Source organism: Macaca mulatta, chromosome 3 (genome assembly GCF_049350105.2).
Source record: "Macaca mulatta isolate MMU2019108-1 chromosome 3, T2T-MMU8v2.0, whole genome shotgun sequence".
Lineage (NCBI taxonomy): Eukaryota > Metazoa > Chordata > Mammalia > Primates > Cercopithecidae > Macaca > Macaca mulatta.
This window is the reverse complement of record NC_133408.1, coordinates 87,201,402-87,225,054: the sequence shown is the minus strand read 5'-3', so window position 1 is coordinate 87,225,054 and position 23,653 is coordinate 87,201,402.

The window sequence follows — 23,653 nt, the reverse complement described above, 5'->3', positions numbered from 1 at the left end:
ATGTAAAGATGTTATAGTTAGCCTTGAATAATGTTTTGTATTTCTGTGGTATCAGTTGTAATATTTCCTATTTCTTTTCTAATTGAGCTTATTTGGATCTTCTCTCTTCTTTTCTTGGTTAATCTCACTAATGGTCCATCAGTTTTGTTTATCTTTTCAAAGAACCAGCTGTTTGTTTCATTTTTCTTTTGTATTTTTTTGGTTTGTTTCAACTTCATTTATTTCTGCTCTGATCTTCATGATTTATTTTCTTCTGCTGGGCTTGTGTTTGGATTATCCTTGTTTTCCAGTTCTGTGAGGTATGACCTTAGATTGTCTATTTGTGCTCTTTCAGACTTTTTGATGTAGGTATCTAATGCTATCAACTTTCCTCTTAGCACTGCTTTTGCTGTATCCCAAAGATTTTGATAGGCTGTGTCACCATTATCATTCAGTTCAAAGAATTTTTTAATTTCCATCTTGATTTCATTGTTGACCCAACGACCATGCAGGAGCAGGTTATTTAATTTCCATGGATTTCCATGGTTTTGAGGGTTCCTTTTGGAACTGATTTCCAATTTTATTCCACTGTGGTCTGAGAGAGTACTTGCTATAATTTCAATTTTCTTAAATTTACTGAGACTTGCTTTGTGGCCTATCATATGGTCTATCTTGGAGAATGTTCTGTGTGCTGATGAATAGAATGTACATTCTGCTGTTATTGTAGAAGGTACAACATTCTGCTGTAGTATGTTCTGTAAATATCTGTTAAGTCCATTTGTTGTATAGTTTAAGTCCATTGTTTCTTTGTTGACTTTCTGGCTTGATGATCTGTCTAGTGCTGTCAGTGGAGTATGAAAGTCCCCCACTATTATTGTGTTGCCATCTGTCTCATTTTTTGGGTCTAGTAGTGATTGTTTTATCAATTTGAGATGTCCAATGTTAGGTGCATACATATTTAGAATTGTGGTATTTTCCTGGTGGACTGGTTCTTGTATCCTTATATAATGGTCCCCTTTTTTTTTTTTTTTTTTTACCTGCTGTTGCTTAAAGTTTGTTTTGTCTGATGTAAGAATAGCTGCTTCTGCTCACTTTTGGTGTCCATTTACATGGAATATCTTTTTCCACTCCTTTACCTTTAAGTGTGTGTGAGTCCTTATGTGTTAGGTGAGTCTCTTAAAGACAGCAGAAACCTGGTTGATTAATTTTTATTAATTCTACCATTCTGTATCTTTCAAGTGGTGCATTTAGGCCACTTACATTCAATGTTACTATTGATACATGAAGCACTGTTCTATTCATCATGGTATTTGTTGCCTGAATACCTTTCTTTTTTCTTTTTTTCATTGTGTTATTGTTATACAGGTCCTATGAGATTTATGCTTTAAGGAGATTTTATTTTGGTGTATTTTGGGGATTTATTTCAAGATTTAGAGCTCCTTTTAGCAGTTCTTGTAGTGCTGGCTTTGTAGTAGCAAATTCTCTCAGCATTTGTTTGTCTAAAAAAGACTATATTTTTCCTTCATTTATGAAGCTTAGTTTTGCTGGATAAAAAATTCTTGGCTGATAATTGTTTTGTTTAAGGGGGTAAATATAGGATCCCAATCTCTTCCAGTTTGTAGGGTTTCTACAGAGAAATCTGTTAATAATCTGATAAATTTTCATTTATAGGTTACCTGGGGCCTTTGCCTTGCAGCTCTTAAGATTGTTTCCTTCATCTTGACTTTAGATGTTCTGATGAGTATGTGCCTAGGCCATGACCTTTTTGCGATGAATTTCCCAGGTGTTCTTTGAGCTTCTTGTATTTGCATGTCTAGATCTCTAGTATGGCCAGGGACGTTTTCCTCAATTATTCCCTCAAATGTGCTTTCCAAACTTTTGTATTTATCTTCTACCTCAGAATATCGATCAGTCTTAGGTTTGAATGTTTAATACAGTCCCTAATTTCTTGGAGGCTTTGTTCATTTTTTCTGAATTCTTTTTTCTTTGTCTTTGATGGATTGGGTTAATTCTAAAGCCCTGTCTTCAAGCTCTGAAGTTCTTTCTTCTGCTTATTTGATTCTGTTGCTGAGACTTTCCTGGGCATTCTGCATTTTCATTGTTTTTGATTTCCAGAAGTTGCAATTTTTTTAAATTTATGCTGTCTATTTCACTGAAGAATTTTCCTTTCATATCCTGTATCATGTTTTCGATTTCTTTAAGTTGGACTTCACCTTTCTCTGGTGCCTCCTTGATTAGCTTAATAATTGACCTTCTGAATTCTTTTTCTCACAATTCAGAAATTTCATCTTGGTTTGGATCCATTGCTGGTGAGCTGGTGTGATCTTTTGTGGGTGTTAAAGAACCTTGTTTTATCATATTACTAGAATTGTTTTTCTGGTTCCTTCTCATTTGCATAGACTATGTCAGAGGGAAGATCTGGGATTCAAGCAGTTCAGATTCTTTTGTTTCTTCCTCGGGTGCTCCCTTGGTGTGGTGTTCTCTCCCTTCCCCTAGGAATGGAGCTTCCCAAGAGCCAAACTGTAGCAATTGTGTTTGCTCTTCTAGATCTAGCCACCCAGCGGTGCTTCCGGGCTTCAGGCTGGTACTGGGAAGTGTCTGCAAAGAGTCCTGTGATGTGATCTGTCTTCAGGTCTTGCAGCCATTGACACCAGCACTAGCTGCAGTGGAGGTAGCAGGGGAGTAAAGTGGACTCTGTGAGGATCCTTGGTTATATTTTTGTTTAGTGCACTGGTTTTGCGTTGGTTGGCCTCCAGCCGGGAATGGCACTTTCCTTTTCTTTCTTTCTTTTTTTTTTTTATGGAGTCTTGCTCTGTCACCAGGCTAGAGTGCAGTGGTGCGATCTTGACTCATGGTTCACTGCAATCTCCGACTCCCTGGCTCAAGTGATTCTCCTGCCTAAGCCTCCTGGGTAGCTGGGGTTACAGGGACGCACAACCACATCCAGCTAATTTTTGTATTTTTGGTAGAGATGGGGTTTCACCATGTTGGCCAGGATGGTCTTGATCTCCTGACCTCATGATCGGCCTGCTTCAGCCTCCCAAAGTGCTGGGATTATAGGTGTGAGCCACCGCACCCAGCCAATGACACTTTCAAGAGCACATCAGCAGCGGTCTTATAGGGAAGATGTAAACTTTCCTAGAGACACCTGGTTAAGTATTCAGGTTTATCGGGCAGTGGGCAGGGCCGTAGAGCTTCCAAGAGATTATGACCTTTGTCTTCAGCTACTAGGGCAAGTAGAGAAAGACCACCAGTTTGGGGCAGGGATTGGCATGTCTAGCTCAGCCTCTTCTTAGGCAGGGCTTGCTGTGGCTGCTGTGGAGCTTGGGGGTGTGGTTCCCAGTCCAATGGAGTTATATTCCCAGGGGGATTATGGCTACCTCCGCTGAGTCATACATGTTGCCACGGAAGTGGGGGAAAGCCAGCAGTCACCAGTCTCACTCTGCTCCCACAGAGCCAACAGTCCTAAAGGCCAGTCTCACTCCCACTGTGCCCCCACAGCAGCACTGACTCTATTTCCTAGCAGCCAGTAACTAGGGCTGAGAACTTGCCCCAGACCACGAGACTCCCCATTGAGAAGGCAAGCAGACTCACAATTTTTTGGCATCTCAGGAGTCTGCAGCAGTGATCCAGCTTTCCTGATATGTTCCTGCAATAGTTCTTGGAGCAGAAGTTTACTATGTAATTCTCCACATGCTGCTCTGCCAGAGCGGGAGCTCCAAGCTAGTCCTGCTGCCTATTTGCCATCTTAATCCAAAATTTTTCAAGATTGGTCTTTTAAGATGTTGTTCAGACTGACTCTACCAAGACTCATGACTCATGACTCAACTGATCCTGTGGTCCCCACACAGAGGCAGACTCAGTGCATGCGGATCATTTTTCACACCTCTGTGATCGCATTCCCCAACCAATCAATGGTACCCATTCCCTGGTTTCCTGCCCACCAAACTAACTTTAAAAACCCTTAACTTCTAATCCTGTGGGGAGACCGATTTGAGTGATAACTCTAGTTCTCCCATGTGGCCAGCCACATGTCAATTAAACTCTTTCTTTACTTTCAATCCCACAGTTCCAGTGAATTGGTTTTGTCTGTGCAGCAGGCAGGGAGTACCCCTCCTGTGATTACATTAATGCCTGTTAATATCTTTCATGGAGTTCATCTCCTTACCTCTCTTTGCTGCATTCTGGATAATCTTTTAAAATGTATTTGACCGTTCTCTAATTCACTCTTCAGCTTTGTGTAATCTTTTTAACTCACTAGTTGTGCTTTTGACTTCAAATTATGTTTAGTTTTAAAATTTCTTTATGGTTCTTTTTTCCAAATCTGTAAGGACATGTTTTTATAATATCATCCTCCATGCTCATTCATTAAATTCATTGAGAATGGAGGGGGCGGGGTGGGGCGGGGCAGGGTCTGCTGGCCTTGTGGGTCGCTGGTGAAATACCACTAATGTGATCGTTTTTTCACTGACCCAGTGAGGCGAGGTGGGGTGGGGGTAAACCCCGAGGGGCTCTAGCTTCTGGCACCAAGCACCCGGATGCACAACCCTAGAAGAAAACCTAGGAAATACCATTCAGGACATAGGCATGGGCAAGGACTTCATGTCTAAAACACCAAAAGAAATGGCAACAAAAGTCAAAATTGAGAAATGGGATCTAATTAAACTAAAGAGCTTCTGCACAGCAAAAGAAACTACCATCAGAGTGAACAGGCAACCTACAGAATGGGAAAAAAGTTTTGCAATCTACTTATCTGACAAAGGGCTAATATCCAGAATCTACAAAGAACTCAGGCAAATTTACAAGAAAAAAACAAACAACCCCATCAAAAAGTGCGTGAAGGATATGAACAGACACTTCTCAAAAGAAGACATTTATGTAGCAAAGAGACATATGAAAAAATGCTCATCATCACTGGCCATCAGAGAAATGCACATCAAAATTACAATGAGATACCATCTCACACCAGTTAGAATGGCAATCATTAAAAAATCAGGAAACAACAGGTGCTGGAGAGGATGTGGAGAAATAGGAACACTTTTACACTGTTTGTGGGATTGTAAACTAGTTCAACCATTGTGGAAGACAGTGTGGTGGTTCCTCAAGGATCTAGAACTAGAAATACCATTTGACCCAGCCATCTCATTACTGGGTATATCCCCGAAGTATTATAAATCATACTGCTATAAAGACACATGCACACATGTGTTTATTGCAGCACTATTCACAATAGCAAAGACTTGGAACCAACTCAAATGTCCATCAATGATAGACTGGATTAAGAAAATGTGGCACATATACACCATGGAATACAATGCAGCCATAAAAAAGGATGAGTTCACGTCCTTTGTAGGGACATGGATGAAGCTGGAAATCATCATTCTCAGCAAACTATCACAAGGATAAAAAACCAAACACCACATGTTCTCATTCATCGGTGGGAATTGAACAATGAGAACACTTGGACACAGGAAGGGGAACATCACACACCGGGGCCTGTCGTGGGGTAGGGGGAGAGGGGAGGGATAGCATTAGGATATATACCTAATGTAAATGACGAGCTAATGGGTGCAGCACACCAACATGGCACATGTATACATATGTAACAAACCAGTACGTTGTGCACATGTACCCTAGAACTTAAAGTATAATTAAAAAAAAAAAAAGAAAAGACAAGACCTTGGGCCCAAAGAAAAAAAAAGACTTCATAATTTTAGTATGATGTATCATAATTTCGTATTTTGCATCTGATAATTCAGAAGATTTTTGGAGACTTTGAGCAATTGTTTGTGGTTTCTGCTGACCTCCATCACAGTGTCTTGTTTCATTGTGTGCATTAAATAGAATTGAATCTGTGGGAATCTTGAGGCCTAAATTGTGGATACTTTCCTCCAGACATGATTTGTGTTTGCTTCTGCCAGAAGGCAGGCAAAGCTAAGTTGTAGCTCCCTTAGATGGTCTCTATTAGAAGGAAATATTCAGATTTAGCTTTTCTACCTTGAGGTCAGCTTGAAGGCTTAGTCTTGAAATCACATGTCTGATGAAGAGAAGCACCTTCAGCACAATCCTCCCCTTCCTTGTTGCTCACTGCTCTCAGCTGTCTCCTCTGGTTTCAGCCATTTGTTCTTTTTTGTTTGTGTTTTTGTCTATAGGAGGTTTACTCTATTTCCTAGTGAAACCAGAAATACATTTTGAATTATATATGCAGTAATTTATACAGAACAATTTGGAGAGGAGGTATATAAAAATTTCCTGGGTGTGTGCCACCTATGGGAGCTGTTCTCAATTCTCATGCCTCTGAGAATCATTCTCTCAAGGACTATAATGCCCACTAATCTGTATTATAGCCTATCTTTGAAATATGCTGGGTAAAAAAACGAAAAAGTAGAAAATGAGAGAGATCCTTAAACGCTATTAGCTTCAAGAGCCTTCACTGTCACTGACATTTTCCCTTACACATAATTTAAAAATATGGTCAACATTTAGTCATTTGTATGGAGGGGTGAAGAGTCAGGACAGGGGAGGATTCTTTACTTTTTATTTTTATTTATTTAATTTTGTTATTGTATTTTAATCTGGATATGCTACAAGTATGTGTGTATGACCTCGGTAAAACTACACTTAGGCTTCACCTGTGGTTGCCTGTCAGTTTAGTGGAGCTCCTAACCATCTAAAATGTCAGAGTTTATTGTTATTTTTTATTTAAACATTTTTTGAAATTATTTATTTATTTATTTGTATTTCAGTAGCTTTAGATGGCCAGTATGATGAAACCCCGTCTCTACTAAAAATACAAAATTAGCCGAGTGTGGTGGCACACACCTGTAGTCCCAGCTATTTGGGAGGCTGAGACAGGAGAATTACTTGAACCCGGAAGGCAGAGGCTGCAGTGAGCTGAGATCACGCCACTGCAGAGACTCCGTCAAAAAAAAAAAAAAAAAAAAAAAAAGAATACACATACAAGTTTGTTGTTTCTGCCCTCTAACATATTTTTCTTTCACACAGAGGACTCCAGAAAAAAAACTCTATTGTATGACCTGGAGAATGACATTATTTCCAAAGAAGCAGTACACCTTACACCAATTACTTTAACATTACAAATTTAGTTCATGCTAACAGTTCTTTTGTTCACTAACCAAACGTTATTGAACTTAAGTAATGAACACTGTAAAATATTACTTGACTTCAAGCTACGTTAACTTCACTAATTTTAAGGCATTCAACTGAAATCTTCATAATGAAACAAAATAAAACATTATAACATCTTTAAATTAGGCAACTGATACAAATGTTCTCATATCCATTCTCTAAATTTAACTTGAAGAGATGGTGTAACTTGATTTGCAGAATTGGAATTCTTCCAGGTTATTGGATGAGTGAAAATTGGGAGAAAGGTCCAGAAGTTTGAGCTAGTTACAAAATTGTACTTCCAGTTTTGTGAATTAATAAATATAGATAAAATTTGTTATTTATTTATTATTAGAGAGGAAGCCCACTCCTCATGACACAGCCCATGTTTCCCCCAAAGTAATAACACTAAAAAGTGATAGAAAATTTCCCAGTGTAATACTGGCCTAAATACAAAAGGCCTTGCCTAAAGAATTAGGTGCTCATTATATGCCCTCAGTAGATTCAGTTATTGTCACGACATGTCCATGTTGTTCAGGCAGTGTGGGCAAAGAAAGTGTTTAAATAACTAAGGAGAGTGTAAGTGAGTGCAGTTAGTATTGGACATCACTAAGGTACTGAGGTTCTGGATTCATAAGCAGAAATGCTAAGACTCGGTTTCTATTATCTTTCTAATAACCATTTATCACTAAGTAAAGATCAAAACTTTAGACCAACATATTGGAAACAATGACATCTAACTCTCCAGGTAGAGACTAGAATGGGAGTCTGATTAAACAGCTTTTCATTCATTCTTAAGCAAATCTGTTTGTTTGTACTCCAGAAATCTAAAAGAGAAAGTCTCATGTTATAATGCTCTGTAACATGGGTTTATAGACATCAAGAGAGCACATACGTGGCTGTTATTTTTATTGAGAATATATTACCACATGCCGTTGGAGCAGAATTGGAAGTACTTCATTGGATCCAACCAAATGAGATGATCTACGCTTGTTTGCTATTCTATTGTGTGCAAAGCTTACACTGTGTAAGGTTACAAGCCCCAGAAAGAGCAGGCTCAAGTTTCAGTCTTCAGCCTACATCTCTTTGTCATTTCAGTAGCTCCTGCATTTTTCATGCATCAGTTTTTCCTACCTGGTTTTTGGAGATAATAAAGATAAGCATATGCTTATGAAAAAATAAGGATAAGTAACTCCTTACTTTGTCTTCTCACTATACTTTATAGCATCGCTGTTAAGGCTATTTAATCAAAAATCTTGCTGTGTTTTCCCAAGTGCAGCCTTGGGAGCACCTGCGTCAGAATCTACCTGGGGTGTGTATTTAAAGCACAGAATCCTGACCCTGTTTTCTAGGTCGCAATATCTAATCTCTGCAGGTAGTGGGGGTGGGGGTAGGGGTGGGGCATGGGTATAAATCTGATTTATTAACAACATCTTTAGAAAACTGTAGTTCAAGCACTAATGTTTTGTGGTCTCTACATTTTATTGCTCACCTTTGCATCAGTTCGTAAACAACAAGAATGTAAGAAGGGAAAGAAGAAAGCAGCTATCCACAAAAGGCATAATTAGCCCTTAGATAATTTATAATTATCTATATACATTTTTCCGAGCAGTCTCTTAAAAAATTCAAGCCCATTACACATCAGTAAAAATCAAAGAATTTGTAATGATTTTTAATGGTTCAAATTCATTATAAATTAGTAAAAAATCAAAGGATATGACTCCTGGGAAAATTCTAGCATTATATGCAAGTATGCATAGAAACAGATTCGTAATAATTAGGGCTGTTGGGTAAATACTCTCGATGCCCTAATAATGCAGTGAACTTTGAAATACCTTCAGCAAATCTTGGTTGGTACTTTATTTTCCCATCACATAGTCTATTCAATTAACTCTATTGATATTATCACAATCTTTGTTTATTTATTCTTCCAGTGAGTTTATCTTCCTGGGTTCCCAGGACTCCTGAGACACAATGAAATGGGCTCTAGTGCACATCATTAATGTTTATTTGCTGCCTCACATATGGATTGCCTCACATTATGAAATGGGGTTCAAAATATGGCCTCCCATAGTGACTAGAGGAAACACCAGGATTCCCATTGACCAGACTGGCAACGATTCAAGATCATTTGTTCTCATTCTCTCATCTTCTTCCCTGTACACCCAAATTATGTAGTAATCATGCCCTTAGTGTTTAAGAACATCCAAGGGGACTAGCCCTGTTGTTTCTTGCCACTCAGGTGAATCTGGAAGTCGTTCACGCTTTCTCCCACTTGAAGAAACATTCTTCAACCACTATTAGTTATAGCCATTGACAATGGACATTTCTGAGTTCAAGGGTTTGGGCTGAGCTCCTGGTGCCTGTTGCTGCCACAGTCGCAGAGTTGTCCCCTCTTGAGGACACAGTGGTCTTGCAGGTGTGAGGGCCGTCAGGGAGCCTTTCTCCCAGCTCAGCGTGCTCCACAGCGAACTAGCCCAGGCCCCTCATGACAGCTCTTTAGGCTCTCTCCCATGGCCTCTTCCTCAGGGACAAACCAGCCCCCAGGAGTCCCCAGGTCATGTTCAGTTTCAGAATCCACTCTCAAAACATGAAGTTACCCTGCCTCAAGGTCACAAGACTCAGGCAGAGGCCAGATTTTTTTAGGCCTCTATACCTTTCGTGATTTTATTTCAGAATCTTTATTTTTCTTTCTGACAATTTCTAATGACTTAGAATCAGAAGGGCAGAGATTAAGAATCTTACTCTTTCCCTAACTAGAAAATCCAGGGCCTTCTCTGATTCCTCATTCTCAGCAGCCTTTAAATTCTTCATAGCAATGTAAATTTTTCATATTAAAAGAAAATCCAACCTATTAACATAGCTTACTACATATATATATATATTATCATATGATCAAAAATATAACACTGCAAAAATTTTCTTAGTAACACCAAACAAATGACACGATTATAAGTATTCCTGCATTCTAAATACTCTATCAGAACAAGAAAAGAAATACATTAAGGGAATTCTCTGCTTAAGACTCTGTGCTAGGCATGGTCCAATATACTGTAAATGTAGTTAAACTGTTCTTAGGTGAGTTGGTTCTTTTTCATAGTTTCGAGCTTCCCAGTAAATGATATAAATGTCCCCCTAGATTGCAGGTAAAAGATTCTGCATTTAGGAGAGTCAGAGTTACATTAGGCTTCAGCCAGTTCTAGATGTTTACCCAAGAAATTATAGAGCTATGAGATCACTTATTATAGAGCTATGAGATCCCTTAACAATTTCTTCACACAGGTGTGATATTTTGTCCAGACATCTAGAATGGCCCTCTGTTGCTTACCATAGTAAGACTAAATTCGTTCATTTGACTTTCAATGGCCTTTACCATTTGGACTCTGCCAGATTCCAATGTGATTGCATAAAGCACTTTTAATTCAAACCTCACCGTATTGAATGGTCTCCACCCACTCAACCTTCTCATAGGACCTATTTCCTCTTCCATGCCTTTTCCTAGGATGCTGTCCCTTTCCCTCCTGGCCAGTTCAAATCTCACTATCGCTTGTAAGGCTGTATTAGTGCATCCTCCAGGGATGCTTCCCAGAGAATATAAACCAGCCCCCCTCCAATACTGGATGTAACCTATTCAGCACAATTTAGGCCTAAATGCAATTGCATTTGCGACAGTTATTTAACAACCTCTAAAGCATAGTGCTGATTTTATTGAGAATATAACACACCCTTGGGATTCAAAGGTTCAGCATTTTAAAGTTTATGGTATCAGGAGTGGCTGTCAAGCCCTCATCATCCTGCAAGGATTTATGCATTGCTAAGGCTGGGACTGAGGTGGCCTGTGCCCAGGGAGCTGAGGGGTGAGGCTTTCTCCAATCTAGTGAGTGGGCAGAACAGGACAGGGCAACCTCCGCTCCTGCTTGGCCAACCTCTGTCATGGCTCATACAGTGACTTCGAAGATAGGGTCTACACTCTTTTTGCTCTTTTTTGAAAAATATTGTTAATAGCTTTAATTTCATATTTATAGAATCACTAAGATTCCAAAGGTATTCACTCAATTGTTTGTTTATTCTCTACAAAATTTTATGGGGGAAGCTACATGACATTTTCTGCAAAAAAGCTACACATGTGAAGTCTTAGCTGTGATTATTACATGCAATGGATATTTCATTAATTGATATGTGTGTGTTTAGGTATATAATTTTCTTCTAGGCAGAGGCTTTAAAAATATTATTCTTGTGTTATAGAAGTAGCAAATCAGATTTTCTTTTAAGAAATTATGAGGTATACTGGTAGCCAGAGAAGAAACAGAGAAACAAGAGTAAGGAAATACAGAGAGGACTTGGAGGGGAATCCTAACAGCAGAGTTCTAGAAAAATTATTGCCAAATTCCTGCCACAGAAGACAGAAGGAGCTAACCTGGTCTTTGAATTATCTGGTCCCAGTTCCCTGTAATCACCTTTTCCCCGTAAATCTAGACGCGTGGCTTTCCCAAGTCTGGGTTCCACATGGGTGAGTTTCCTGATATCCTGCTTCCCTGCACAGCCACATGAGAAACACCTTTTTTCTGAGGCAATTTTAGTGAGTCTGTCTCTCTCTCTCTCTCTTTTTTTTTTTTTTTGCAATCAAAGAAGTCCAACATGAGTCATTTCTGTGACCATCTCTCATAGAAGATGATTTTAGGATGATAAGCATTTTTGATTAGATTTATTTTGAAATAGTTAACTGACCCACATGGTGAGAGGTTCATGAGTGATGAGCCTTTTGAAAAGCATGTTTGTGCTTAAAGAGATTTACAAGAGGACATCTTCTCGTTAATGTGTCACTTCCCTTTGACTCAAAGGAATTTGGTGGAGGATAGTGAGTTCCAAAATAAGCTGACACCTCAATAACTACAATAAATCCTCCCCACTGATCTAACAGAGGAATCCATCTGAATATTCCAAGTTCTTCTTCAGTAGGTAAAACATCTTAAGTCTTTTGGAATGAGACCCTTTGATTACTTATGACATTTGTGAGTTTCACGTAAGCCCCGGGGTGTGGGAAGGGATGCCCCGTTGTGTTCTCTGTTCTTTGAGGATTGTAGAAAATATTCAAATGTTATGCTTGTGCTATTCCAACCTGGCCATCATTTAATACAAACACACACAGACATTCTCTTTTTCCACTTTTTCGTTCTTCCTTCCCTCCCTTTCTCCTTCCCTTTCTTTCCCTTTATTTTGTTTCTTTTCTTCTCCTCACCATCCCTCCTTCAAAAAGTGTGTATAAAACGTGTGCAGTTTTAACTTCCTGCTGAACGATAATTCCCCCAGGTGAATTATGATTATATTTTGTAGTGAGATCAATGTTCACAAGCCATGGCAGTAATATGTGTTGCTTGGCCAAATTTGAGCTGGCGTTTATCTCTGACATTTCCTCATTTCAGGAAAAAGGTTTTGAGGCTCTTTACTGAAGCAATATCAGAAGGTAAGTCTGGCCAGTTCTCATATAGAACCTCAAGACACCAGTGAGAACTTTTTTTGATGGCACCTAGGTCCAGCTTCAAGTTTACCTTTGAGCCTAGCTGTAGTTCAATCTTTCTGGCTTATTCCTTAGGACATGTCAAGAGGTTATGTTAGAACTTCAACATGACTTATGTGGTAGCAAAAATTAAACTATTATACTGGTCTAAAACTTGAGTTCTACAATGATGCACCAAACCTGCTGCTACTATCCACACTCAGCAGGACAGGGGATGTTTGCAAGGAGTAAGTACAGATGGTCACTGTGCCCAGGCCACAGCCTTCGGCCTGGTCCATGGGAGCCTTCATCATCTGCTCCCAGTTCACTTGCTCAGTCTCATCTTCTACCACTCTTTCTTTTCCTGTGCTGGTTTCCAGCCACAATAAATGACTTGCAGCTCATTTACAGTTCCCTCAGTGGCCTTGTTCACTTCCATGCCCAAGCCTTTGCCCATGATTGATCCACTGCATGGAGCACCCCACCTGGGCTCTCAATCTTGGTTTCCTGCAGACGCAGAATCTGATGCCTTCTCTGGCCTTCAATGTAGGGGAGTGCTCCTTGCATGAGTCCTCTACTATCCTGACCATGACATAGTACTTGTTGCACTGGATATAATTGCCTGTCTATTTTGTCAGTCTTTCCTACTAAGTTTCCTACAGACAGGGTCTTCTGTAACTTTTTCATCAGCGTATCCCTAGCTTTCACCCAGTCTCTAATGAATGCTCACTGAATAAAAGCACGAGGCGTAGATGATTGTGTAAAGAATGTCTCTCGTGCCTTCTACACACCAAGCCCTTGCCCCTTTTCTGACTGCTTCCCAGATCCCCCATCAGCTGTTTACTGGCTTCCTGTATCTGCCTTCCTAAGGACAGACAGTAATGAGACCAAATCCTGGAAGGGAAGATGCTAGGTCTCTTTGAAGGTGATGAAAACCTTTCCTCCTTTTGACAGATACCAGGCCTGGGGAAATTGGAGAGAGAAGACTTTACCTAGCTTCAGGTGTCCAGTTTCTCCCACTTTCTCTCCTAGTCTGTCATCTCGGGCCCTCAACACATAATTTAGATCTGTTCTTTAAAGCTTTACTAACTGCATTTTATTTTTACGCTTCTGTGAACTAATCCATTCCTCTAACTAACGTTATCTCCATTTCTTCATAGACTTGCTCTCAGTTTTCATCATAACAATGAAAAAGAATAATGATGGTAACAATCATTCACACACATTATAACCTTTAGGTTAGGCATGTTCCAAGCACTTTATTTTAGAATTTATTTTATTATCACAAGATAAGTACGATCATTATTATTACTATTAATTTTTTTTGAGACAGAGTTTTGCTCTTGTTGCCCACGCTGGAGTGCAATGGCATCATCTCAGCTCACTGCAACCTCTGCTTCCCAGGTTCAAGCGATTCTCCTGTCTTAGCCTCCACAATAATTGGGATTACAGGCGTGTGCCACCACACCTGCCTAAGTTTTGTATTTTTAGTAGAGACAGGGTTTTACCATGTTGGCCAGACTGGTCCTACTCCTGACCTCAAGTGATCCACCTGCCTCAACCATGTTGGCCAGGCCGGTCTCAAACTCCTGACCTCAGGTGATCCTCCCGTCTCAGCTTCCCAAATGTTGGGATTACAGGCGTGAGCCACTGCACCCAGCCGATAAGTGCAATTATTTTTACCCTTAATTTATTAGTGAAAAGAACAGAAGCTTAGGGATACAAAATAGACTACCCAAGGCCATACAGCAAGGGCTACATTTTTCCTGCGGCCCTACCTCCTCGCCAGCTAAACCAGGGTATTTCCAGAGACAGAACCTAAATATGAAGGAAGTTCTGGGAAGCATTGTAGGAAGTTTCTAAGACTATGGCTGACTTACGAGGAAAATATGTAGTTGGGAAGAGGACAGGGCAGTGGGCGCTGCTGAAAATGACCTCTAATTTTACCATGTGGGTGCACATCCTGTCTTTGTACAAACAGTGGCAAGGTACTAGCATAGCAAGGGTAAGCAGCAGCCAGAGGCACTGCCTGGCTCAGTGCTCTCTCCCTCACAGTGGCACTAGCGCTGGTAAAGCCTCTGTCTCCACAGTCCTTCGTGGACCAGCACCCAAGAACATGGGTTCCCTGTGTTGTAAGTCGAAGTCAGATAGATTTGAGTTTGAATCTTAATTCCTCCTTTCATTCCTGCGTGATCTTGGACAATTTAATCACCTCTCTGAGAGACAATTTCTTTATCTACGAAATAGTGATGCTAATATTTATCTTTGTTGTTGTCAAGATTAAAGACATTTACTGTACGCAGCATGATGCAAGAAAGTATTTAAAAAAAAAGTTCATTTGCTTTTCTTCTCACAGTGTCTCCATCTCTCTCTCTCTAAACAAGTCAATGAGCATTTCACAATTCATTCATCAGATTAGAAGGCAGAGAAAGATAGGAGATAAGGGGGTCAGTTTAAAAGACCCATTTCTAGCAAATGGGTCTTTTTACTCAAACAGATACTACTAGACTAAACCAAGACTGGACTAAGGCATGGTTCTGCCTGAAGGATGGAAAGACAAGTCAGTAAAGCAACATGGAACATCCTGGGATGAACACATATACAGACATAAAATAGGATGAAGGTGCTTCAAAGCAGCGGGAAAATATTCAAAGTCAATGGCGCTATCTGTTTGGGAAATAGTAAAATGAGAGCATTACAATAAAACTGAATGAAAGAGTTAAATACAGGACATAGAACTGTAAGATAACTGAGAGATGACTTAGAAACCTACATGTGTTATCTTGGATGCAACTAGGACTTGTTTTAGAAAAAAATAAAATTAGAAAACTTCTTTAAAAGAAAAACAATTGATGGATTTAGTTACCTAAATATGATTTTTTTTTTTTTTTTTTTTTTTGAGACAGAGTTTCGTTCTGTTGCCCAGGCTAGAGTGCAGTGACACGATCTCAGCTCACTGTGACCTACGTCTCCTGGGTTCAAGCAATTCTCATGCCTCAGCCTCCTGAGTAGTTGGGATTACAGGTGTGTGCCACCGTGCCCGACTAATTTTTGTATTTTTAGTAGAGACTGGGGTTTTGCCATGTTGGCCAGACTGGCCTCCTACTCCTGACCTCAAGTGATCCACCTGCCTCAGCCTTCCAAAGTGCTGGGATTACAGGCATGAGCCACCACCTGACCTCCTAAATATAATTTTTGCATACCAGATAGCACCATCAAAATCCAAAAGACAATCATTAATATATTTACAGCATAATAACAAGCTTCTAATCAACATGAAAAGGCGATCAGCACGATAGAAAACTATTCAAGGATATAACCAGGTAATTGACAATAAAAGAAACACAAGCAGTTATATATATATTTAAGTGACCTCATTAATGATCAAAGAAATGTAAGTTAAAATAATAAGTGAATATTTTAAATGCGATCATCTAAAGTTTGGGCAAAGGTGTGAGGAAATAGGCACCTTTGTCTGCACCTAGTATAAATGTTTGTTGGTATATCCAATCTAGAGATTTATTTGACAATATTCTCATTTTTATTGCCTTCAGGACACCTAGAACCACCTGATGTCATTTTTGTTGGTGTGTTTCCTTGCTGATAATGGCCATCATTTGATTGATGAGTCAGCCCCACCAGAGCGGGGCCCAGGCTGTCTTATGCCCCTGTTCCTTCTATGTACTTTTGGGGTTTATTTGCCTATTCTTCAGCCTAAAATATTGTTTGTATAAACAATCAAGGTTTACTTGATTTATGCATTTAGAATTTAGATATTTAAATTTTATGTGTCTATTTAGAATTAGGTATTGAGAATGTATATGTTTAGATTTATGTATTTATAATTTGTGTATTTTTATGTATTTAGAATATATTTACATATTATTTATGTATGTGTCTAGAAATACAATTCTCAAAATGGGCCAATACTGTACCCTCACAAGAAATTTAACACCTGGAAAGTTGGTTTTAGTGGAATGATCTGACATGTGTGCAAAGATTCTTAACTTAGCATAATGCATAATAGTAAAATTTGAAAAGAAATCTAATTATTTAGCAAAAACCAATTGGATAAATAAATGTCTACAATTCCATAAAATCACTAAGACAATATAGGTCAATATTTAATTACATAGAGTAAATTATTATATTAAATTATTAGGTGATAAAGTAGAGTTCCGTATGCAGCGTGATCCTAATTCTGTAAAACAGCAATGGCAAAACAAAACAAAACAAAACAAAACACCTATGTTCCATAATGCATGCATGTCTATTAACTATATAATAAGAAATAGAACTCAAGATTTTTTTAAATAAAACAACACAGCTCTCATGAAAGCATCATCCACTCTCTAGTTTTTGAATGTGGCCTTCACACATCTGCCACGCTACCTACTGGGGTCCAGTGGTGGAAGAAACCTGACCATTTGTACCTTCCCATTTTCCATTTCCATCTCCTTCCTGACTCTTCCAACTGGCCATTGTGCTCCTTGTCATTATTATTCGTGATGACTACCCCAGCCAAGCTTCCAAATAGAGTCCATGTAATGAGCAGGTCACAGCAGCCAACAAAGAACCTCTCCTGGAGAAAGCAGCTCAGAGGAGTCTGGCTGAACGGACAGTAGCTAAAAGCATTCTTGCATAATTCGCCGTCTCAAGAGTTTTTCAGCCAGATACTTGAAATGGGCATTTAAATTTTTTTTTTAATCAAATAGGCTTTATTCTTATAATATGTCAATCTCTTTACAGTTTCTCCAAGTGGTTCTGTTGCTATTTCAACATCCCATAGAAAATCATTTTCCAAATAAATTGAGAAGTCTCAACTTCCATGCATAACGTTTTCCTGTTGCTACTAGGGGAGCTAGGTACTTGCTTTACAGTAATTTCCATCAGTCTTTTATGCATTTAGTATGTGTTTATTTCAACAACAATTTCCATTAAATACTATCTAGAGAAGTGTGTGACTGCATAGTAATTTATCCTTTAGGAGCAGCAGTTTCATGTGTGCATAGCTGTAGACATGTCAAGATGCTTAGAGTTACTGGGTGACACTCAAAGATGGAATACTCCAATTGTGGGGGCAGGATAACACCTACTGGAGTATTTGGTGTGTCCATCAAGAATCTCAACAAAAGGGTTGTTCCAGAGATATCTCCAAGAGTTAGAGTAAGAGAAACATGGAAATGAATGTTGTGAATGTGAAAGGAAAATTTCTCATAAGATCAGATAAATAATAATTATATGAGAAAGAATATTAAGGTGAATATGAACCTCCAAATGTTTTACCACAGCCTCCATGACCCTTATGACCTGACCCTATCTCTAATTAATCTTCTCTTTCACCCACATTGCCCCAGGCACTCTTGCCCTACTCTGGTGCCCTCAACTCTACACCTCAGAGCCTTTCTTTTTTTCCTATAAATCTCCTCTCCCAAATAGCTCTGGGATTGCATGTTCTCTGCTTATCATTCTGTTCCAAAGACACTAACTCCCCAGACCTTCCTGGTGACCCGATCTACAGTAGCCCCCACCTCTTCACCTCCCCACATCCACCATTAACTACAGCTGCCCTTTATATCATTGCCTTTGCATTCTCCTTGGCACACTCATCACCATTGTCTATTGGTATGTTTCCTTATTGATTATGTCCTTTCAGTAAATTCTAAGTTCCAGTCATAGCAGGGACCTAGCTGTTTTGCTCCCTCCTTCTGTCCCCAGTGCTTGCAATGGTGCCTGGGACAGTGTGGACCTTTCTATCTGGAATAAATAAATCAATAAACTCTATCTCATACCCAATACTATTGAAGCATGAAGTGATGCAATATTTATACCACGCATCAAAAAATAACTTTAGAAATTTCTATATTGTAATTTTCAAACAGTTCTTTATCACAGACTTTGTCATCTTCTGTCATTAATATGTATTTCCTAACAATTTCTTTTCTTTACCTTCTTTCTAGTTCTCTTTTTCCTTCCAACAAACGTTTATTGAATGCTGGTCTCATATTAAGCCTGAAGATGCAGAGATAAACATGAAATAATTTCTACCTTCTGGTGTTAATAACTCAGTGGATGACTGATTTTAAAATTCAATAGATAAATTAAAAATAAATAAGTAACTACAATAGGAGCAGAGTGATAGAACAAATGGGTCCTAGAATAGCACACACACACACAGACACACACATACACTCACCTGTCACTTGTACAGAAATTGTTCAACTAGGCTGCAAGGGCTCTGCCTTTTACCTTATTTTTGCCAGGTCAGTATGGAGTGACTTCAGCAGTCTAGTAGTTGGAGTTCAAGTCGTTCTCCTGGTCTTAAGTGATGCTGAGCATTCTGTAGATACAAAAACAACTTCAGAATCTCTAGGCAGACTGTATTTCTTGAAGCAAAGTCCACAGAGTAGATGAAAAAGGCTGCTCAGGACAGTGGGTGGCTCAAGGGTAGATGCATTCTTTGAGAAAAGTCCATGGAAGACAGATTTTATTAATACTTTTGACTTAATTAACACGTTCTACCACTGCTTTGTCATTACGTAGAATTAAGAAATCAGCTTGGCCAGCTCTGCCCTTTTGTTAGCCTTGAATAGTTGCCCTATATCTGAAATTCTATTTGGGAGTAGCAAAAGAAGAGAACAAATTGAGTCACCGTGAACTCCATATTTCTACAACAATCCCCCACTCTGTTGAATAGATGTTTCCAGAAAGCACCGAAGAGAGGAAAAATGGAATGTTATAGGAATTTCTTTCCTGCAAGATTTTCAATTATCTTCCTCAACTTTGTGGAATAAAGTAGAGTACAAAAATATATAAGCGTATGGCAAGGAATGTCAGCAGGTCATTTTGGCACAATATAAGTGAATATACAGGTGATGTAACTGCAAAACCACAAGGATTTTATTAGCAATGTGATTTGGGAAAATGCAGAAGTTGTTTAATGATCAGTTTCCCCATCTATAAAGTAAGAATAACAAATAACTGCCTGAAGGGGTAGGCAAGAATTAAATGAGAAAATGGTTGTAAAAAGTACCATTTTGTTGTTGCTATTGTTGTTGTTTAGAGAAGATCAAATAAAATTTGGAAAATGTAGTCCCAAGGGAACTTTGTCTCCACCCCTCATATTTTACTTGAGTGGTTCAATCATAGGGGATGTCATTCTCTTCTCTACAAGTGGTGCTTATAGCTTTAAAAAGCATAAGTAAAATTTAGCAAAATTGCATCGGTTCATTGTTCTCTTTCATTTATATGTAACTATTGACATGCAAACTGTACTTAAAAAATTTTTTTTTTAATTGACCCATAATTTTGGAGAAAATTGTTTACGAATTTTACATTTTAAATGGTTTTGAGAGTATAAAAGCCATTTGAAGACAGAGACTTTAATGATGAAATGACATATTTTTTCTTGAAATACCTGAAGTTGACCTCCAACCTCTCTCACTAGAGAATAGACCCAGTGGCGTTGTTCTTGAGAGATGGGTTTTACTCAGTATCAGCAAACCCTTTGACATCATCTCTCGGATGCACTAATTATCATAGGATTGTGACTCTCTTTTGTTAGCTTTGGGTTTTTTATTTTACCAGAAGTGTAATAAAAATTAACTAGCTTTTCTCCCTCCTAAATCAATCACTTGGTCTTTACAGACATTAACCTGTGTTCTTCACAGAAACTGATTTGTTTTGTGTTCACTTCAGTGTCTCCCACTCAGTGGTGTTGACAAATGTGTATGTTTTGTTTTGTTTAAGGATGTGAATTACTCATTCTAGACACAGGACACTGTTTTATCGTGTGTTTTTCTAAAACATACTTTTAGACAATGAAGCCCTTGTATATGCCTCACCACGCACACACGCACATACACACAACTAGTATCTATGCATCTCTGTAACTTTATCCTTATAAATACGACTCACTGGCTTGCTGAAGCAGAGAAGATAAGTTTAAATCAGGTAAATCCTGACAATCTAAGAATGATGAAGGGAAGATAAATTAATTGTTTGCTCAAGGAACTGACTGTTAAATTTTTGCTTTCAAATTTGCATAGAGTGGAGCCTAGAAGCTTCCTGAATGTCTTCCTGCTGCACTTTTCACCTCCATTTCTATCCCTGCTAGCAAAAGAAGAGCCTAATGGTGACATCCCATATCTAGGGGAGCTTTTGAGGTCACAGGTAATTATGGGGGGGATTATTAGTGAATCTGTCTTATAGGAAATATTAAAATTAAATTTAAAAAATTATATCCTAATGAAATAAGTTGGCAACTTGCTTTCTAGAAAAGTCGGTGGCAGTGGAAAGACAATAGCCATGTGAGAAAGTAAGACAGGTATCCTGGGGAGGAGCATGCCCAAGGGAGTAAGGTCAATGTCATCTATTTAACTGTGACCAGTGGACAAATTCATTGAAGCTGAGTCTGCTTGTGGTATTTACCATTATACAGCCCAGAAAATTGACCTAAACCACCCATCTTGGAGCATCACAGTGGTCTGAGCACATAAACTACTTAGTTTCTCTGCTTGCCATTTGTGTTAAGAGTTTTAAATATTAAGGCACATGCCGACAGAAACATTAATGTACAATGTTTTCAACAGAGAAAAGCAGTGACAGAGAAACCTATCTATTTTCCACTATGATGATTCTTATGTGAATTAAGTATTTCAATGGTAATTTTTATCATTGTCTGGGTGAGGGGTAATTATTTGGCAGGGACTGTATTTCTAGATTCTTGTGTCTTCTGATAGCTCATTGTGAGCCATTTTCACTGGGCAATAGGTGTGTGTGGAGAAATAGTGAGAAAAAGTATTTCCATAAAGATTAAAGATGGAGCCGGGCATGGTGGCTCATGCCTGTAATCCCAACACTTTGGGAGGCTGAGGCGGGTGGATCACCTGAGGTCAGGAGTTCAAGACCAGTCTGGCTAACACGGCAAAACCCCATCTCTACTAAAAATACATAAATTGGCTGGGCCTGGTGGCACACACCTGTAATCTCAGCTACTTGGGAGGCTGAGGCAGGAGAATCGCTTGAACCTGGGAGGCAGAGGTTGCAGTGACTTGAGATCTGCCACTGTACTCTAGCCTGAGTGACGAGTGAGATTACATCTCAAAAAAAAAAAAAAAAAAAGAAAAGAAAAGAAAAAAAAAGATTAAAGATGAAGAAAATTAAGATTCTTTCTGTGGTGATTGTTGACAGTAATCTATGTTATGAAATATCTTTAGGGCCATTTCCAAAAACCTATGTGATGCTTTTAAAGGAGAAGATATTATTTTCTTCCCAATATAGCTTTACTTCAATTCTTGAACTCTTCTTGTCATTTATGGATGATTGGCAATGTATCTAATTCAAAGCAAGTTTGAGGAAAGGAGACAGGTATTACAATTAGGTAGTGGTGGAGATCAAGTAGAGGGGAATTAGGAAAATGAGGATTAGTTAATTTTTTTTTTAGGAATGTGACTGAAGAGTTGTGATTTTATAGAAAATGTATGACTCTGTGAATTGCCATAAGATGGTCAGGGGCTAAGACAGTAAGTGTTTTATTTCAGATATTACTGCCTCATATCTTACCCTTTCAATAAAGTCAGAATACATAGGCTGACAATAATGTGGTATCATATAATAATAATTGAAATGTATTATCTTACCAGAATTGTTGTTTTTATTTTTTATTTTATTTATTTATTTATTTATTTGTTTGAGACGGAATCTCACTCTGTCACCCAGGCTGGAGTGCAGTGGCACAATCTCAGCTCACTGCAACCTATTCCCTTGGAATTGAGCGATTCTCTTGCCTCAGTCTCCTGAGTAGCTGGGGTTACAGATGCCTGCTACCACACCCAGCTAATTTTTGTGTTTTCAGTAGAGACGGGGTTTTGCCATGTTGGCCAGGCTAGTCTCGAACTCCCGACCTCAGGTGATCTGCCCACCCTGGCCTCCCAAAGTGCTGAGATTACAGGCGTGAGCCACCATGTGCAGCCTTGAATTGTTATTTTTAGTAATGTTTTGGATTCTTTATCTTTTATTGAACTTTATATTTTACCAAGTATTTTTTTCAATTTCTATATTTCCTTACCCCTAAAATGTTTTTTCTTCACATTTTTTACTTCTCTAAAATTGGAGTATCCCTTGCAAAGACTGTAGAAAGAAACTTCCTAGCCCCCAGAGGAAGGAGAGGGTTGGAACACAGTAGCACTGCGAGGTCATGTTCAAAATTGTCTGGGTAGACACATGTTCTCATCACCTGGTTGTAATCTTGGTTGAGTTAGTTGTGCTAGTAGAATATGTTAACTTCTACTACATACTTTTATTACTCATCATCATTTGAAATATTGTCCAAGACTCTGTATTGTGATGAAAAGCAAGGCGATGTACCTTCAGGTCATACACTGACTCTGTGACTAGACTGCTTAGGTTCACCCCTCACTAGGCCCATGGCAGGGACCATCTATTTACTCTCTTGAAAATGAGCAGAGGGGACACCTACTTCACTGGGTTACTGTAAAGATGATGATGAACTCATCTCTGTAAAGCTTTCTTTACATTGCCTGGCACTCCCTTCACTCATGTGTTCAACATGTATCTGTGGAGTCCCAACTGTGAGCCAGGGATGGGTCTGCCAGCTAGAGATACAGAGATGGATTAGGTAGCTGAGATATGTTTGGAGCTCACATTTTAGTGTTTACAAAAACCCTTTTGCCTGATGATGATAAGTGCTGTGAAAACAACAAGGAGCAGTTCCAGGTACCTGGAGGGAAGCTGCTCTCATTGGGGGATCAGAGAAGAATGCTTAGAGGAGGTGACATTGAGCTGAGACTTCAGTTGCGTGAAGTAGCCATTCATCAACACTTGCGGGGAGAGGGGCTTTACAGGCAGCAGCAGGACCCACGGAGCCCTAAGGATCACAATAGAAAGTGAGGTCAGAGTCTGAGCAGAGCCCAAGCACTAGACCAGGTTATGCGGTTGAGATTTTGTTCTGAGTTCAGAGTGAATTTATCAAAGGGATTTCAGCAGGACAGTGATTTTACCATTTTGAATAATGTGTGGGGAGCAGAG